The sequence below is a fragment of the Elephantulus edwardii genome, unplaced genomic scaffold (assembly GCF_000299155.1).
Source record: "Elephantulus edwardii isolate Elephantulus edwardi_28Jun2011 unplaced genomic scaffold, EleEdw1.0 scaffold00588, whole genome shotgun sequence".
NCBI classification, from domain to species: domain Eukaryota; kingdom Metazoa; phylum Chordata; class Mammalia; order Macroscelidea; family Macroscelididae; genus Elephantulus; species Elephantulus edwardii.
This window is the reverse complement of record NW_006400338.1, coordinates 73539-77761: the sequence shown is the minus strand read 5'-3', so window position 1 is coordinate 77761 and position 4223 is coordinate 73539. Positions and strand designations below refer to the sequence as shown.

At 38.3% G+C, this 4223-nt stretch overlaps 1 pseudogene; it reads right to left on the bottom strand.

Moving 5' to 3' along the window:
- Positions 1-1882: 1882 nt before the first annotated feature.
- Positions 1883-2860, bottom strand: LOC102863506 (annotated as a pseudogene).
- Between the last annotated feature and the right edge of the window lie 1363 nt (positions 2861-4223).

The following is a 4223-nucleotide window of genomic DNA, read 5'->3' as shown; positions in this document are numbered from 1 at the left end:
CTCAGTGATTATATTCCTATAGAGGCCACTCGATTGTGTAGGCTTTGCTTTGACATCTAAAATATTCTTTTTCTAGGGCATTCAGTCCAAGCACAACAAAAAAAGCAGGCTTTGTAAAGAGAAAGGCACAATCAAGGAAAGCAGGTCAACAGCACTTGCTGGATGGCCAATGCCCAGAATATGAGAGATTGGTTGTGCCCAAGCTACAATAAAATTTGTCCATCTATAGATTAAAGGTTACAACCCACAGACTCAAGTGGTGGTCTGGGTAAGAGCAAGTTGCCGTAGGGGGAAACTGCAAATAAATATCAACTCTGGCCTTATTCACTATCTCATATAATCCGCAAGCACATTACATTTTAAAGGAATAATTTTGGATTAAAGAATGGCAGCAATGCTGAGGATGGCATGCTTCACTCTGTCATAAGCTGTGAGCAGGAACAGATTCAATGGCATTTCACTACAACAACAAAACAGAATTTAAAAAAATGATAATTTTTCAAATTATATGTCATCTAGAACTTGTAAAATATTTAAGCCAGTTTGTTTTAAATCTTACCTGAACACTTTTCTAACTGAGAAAGTCTACAGCTTCTGAAGCAGTTTAGCTTACATGCTAGACCCCTCATAGCCCTTGATGGCATCTAAACTAGTTAACCCTCTGTAATAATCTGAACTGGACCTGCGTCTAGAGCCCCTGGGATGCACAGAACCAAGAGAGTTTAGGGATATAGAGTAAGGAAGAGTGTGAAGTGACCAAGAATCGGAAGCCAGAGCCCCAGCTGAGAAGAAATGCTATATGGCCCCAGGGGAACTACTCAGCGATTATATTTTTCCTGGTGCTGTTATTGTGTAAGCAAGGGGTAAGGACATCTATCTCATAACTTTAAGACTTACATACAACAAAGACAAGAAAAAAAAATAAAACAGTTACCATTAAGTTCAGTATAGCTCAAGGAATATCCATGTGTGTTATAGAATTGTGCTTCAAATAAATGTTTTGCTTTTCTTTGTTTTTATGAAAATAGATTTCTATTAGAATTAAATTTAAAGTATATTTACTTTTAATTCAGAAAGTATATTTGTTTTAAATGTGCAGCCATTCATGCACATACTGTTTTATAATATTCATAATAATACCCAGAATGTAATCACATGCTTCCTGCTTCCTCCTTGTAATTCTCATTTCCATGAATTCTTCTATCCTATTTCTTTCTTCCTCCTGAGAAAATGCTGCTCTTTTGACATTGTGTGGTTCCTATTCTCAGGAATAAGTGTCTCTTTGATGTTAATGGCCACCTTATAGTTTTGTCTATTGTTTGTTCAAAAGTTGAGTCTTAGGGGCCAAAACTTTTCATTGTTTGTTTTTAGGGGAATCAAAATCATCAGTGTGAAACTCTGTCACTGCTACTGGAGTGAGATGGTTACCTCATTGTGGTTTTGATTTGCATCTCTCTTATTGCCAGGGATTAGGAGCATTTCTTCATGTGTCTGTTGACCATTTGAATATCTTTCTCTGCGAAAATTCTTTCCATGCCTTTTGCCCATTTTGTAATTGAGTTTTCAGTCTTTTTCTTATGGAAGCCCAGTAGTGTTCTGTAAACTTTTATTAAAGACTCTTGTCTAAGATGGTATTGCCAAGTGTTTGTTCTCAATCTGTAGGTTTTCTTTCTTTTTTTTTTTAAATTTTAAAATGGTTTTCTTAAATTTATTTATTTATTTTTAAAACATAACACGAGGAAGGTGTTAAAACTGGTGTAATAGCTCCATAGAATAAGTATTCCAGATTGTGGGAGGGATGAAGAGGGAGATATTTAGAACCCTTCACCAAAATCCCCCCAACTTGATCATAGTGGATTAATGATGTGCTTTGTGGATGTGATTAGTCAATGACACCAGCTTGACGGATCTTTCTTTCGGCACCAAATCCCATTGAGTTATCTGGTCCCCTTGGCTGACGAAGAACCATTAGGTGAGGAGCACTGGCATCATCCAGGGTGATGCTCTTCAAGCGATTGACCAGCCAATCAGGTCTTGGAGCTGCAACAGCCTTGGGGCATTCACAGACTCGCCAAACATTACAGGCACTGCACTTGCCGATACGTTGATTAAGAATCACTGAGAACTCCACCTCATCTCCTGCCTGTAGCTCAATGCCATCTTGAACTTCCTTCACGTGGAAAAAGAGCTTCTTGCTATCTCCTACTTCATAGTTAATGAAGCCAAATTGATCTTTCACACACTCCACTGTGGCTCTACGCAGGGGTGTGATATTGTAGGCCATAGTCTGTGAATTTTGGCCCAAGACACACAACTGGAACTCGACACTCTTGCCTTTTTGCAGACAGTCCCCTTTGTTGGCCATCCCAACTATGCCAAATGGATACAATTCACCTTTCATATCCCCCTCTTCCACAATCTCAATCATTCCTTGATACTCAATCTGTGTTGGGTCAACACTCCTCAGGGGGCAAATGACTTTTTCAGAGTAGATGGTGAGATCAGCTTCCTCAGTAATACCATTCACTGAGTGTGTTTTATTCACTTTTTCTGCACTGACTTTGTTGCTCTTGCCTTTGGACAAGCTATATTCAACCATGTCCCCCAATTCCAGGCTATCTACATCGCCGGAGAACTCACTGTATTGGAAAAAGATTTCCTTATCATGATTGGCTGTTTCAATAGATCCAAAATTATCCTTCAGTGTTGCCACATAACCCAAGAGCCTCTTGGAGTTGGAATTACGACCTAAAAGTCACACACAAATTGCAATTTGCTGACCAGGTCTTTGTTTATCACTAATACTAAATTCAACCTTATCGCCTATTTGAGGATAAGTAGATCCTTCCACAATGAAATGCTATGTAGCACTATGGTGCAATGATTTTGTAACTTTCTATATAACATGGGAGAGTATAGAGTACATTATGCTGACAGAAATAACACAGTCTCATAACTACATGATTGGCTCTTGTTTATATGGCACATCCTAAAAATTTTCAGAGTCAACTAGTTCTTTTTTGTATAAAGGTTCTGTGGATTCCTTCCATCTTCTTTTGGTGCTTCCTGGATCATTCAAGACTGTGCCCATATAAGCTTGCAGTGCTGCAACTCAAGTATTGAATTTGTTTTGTAGTTCTTTCATCTTCAGAAATGTCAAGTTCCCTTTTTATTCTCTGACTCCAGCTCATTGCACATTTCATTATAATGTTTTCTCTTCTCAAACTGCCCTTTGAAATCTTCTATTCAGTTCTTTCACTATGCCATATTTTCCTTTTGTTTTGGCTTCTTGGTATTTTTTTAAAATTTTTTTAAATTTTATTATTTTTGTGTGCGTGGACCGTCAAATCAGATCTGACTGGTACAGGAGGAGATTGCCCCTCCTTCCCCGGCAGAGCATCTGGTGGATCTGAACTGTGCACCTCTGGGATTGTAGTTGCAGCTTCTTGCCACTAGGCCACCAGAGCTCCCCTGGCTTCTTGGTATTTTAATGCAATTTTCATAGTTTCTTCTTACATCCATTTTGGGTTTTTCTTTCTTTTCCTTTTTTGTAAAGAGCCTTTGCTCTCTTCATGGATGATATTTTTTATGTCTTCTCACAATTCCTTAGGTACTTTGATCATTGCTGTTCAGTGTCTCAAACCTATCCTTGAGATAATTCTTACATTCTGATGGGATAGACTCAAGGTCATATTTTGGTTCCTGTGAACTAGTTTTAATTTTATTCAGCTTCAATTTAATTTTTTTAACCTGGTATATTTCCTCCCCCCTTTTGGGATTTTTTTTATACCAATTGATGTATTTCAACAAATGGACGCTGTCCTGGATGTGCTCACTAAGTTGTGCCAAGAAATCTGGAGGACAGCCACCTGGCCAACTGACTGGAAGAGATCTATATTTGTTCCCATTCCAAAGAAAGGTGACCTGACAGATTGTGGAAATTATGGAACAATATCATTAATATCAAATGCAATCAAGATTCTGATGAAAAATTATCCAAAAACTACTGAAGCAACACGTCAACAGAGAACTTCCAGAAGTGCAGGCTGTGTTTAAAAGAGGCTGTGGTACTAAGGATATTATAGCTAATGTCAGATGAATCTTGGCTGAAAACAGAGAGTACCAGAGGAATGTCTATCTGTGTTTCATTCACTATGCAAAGGCTTCTGACTGGATCAAAACAAACTGTGGCTGATTCTGAGAAGAATGGGAATCCCAGAACA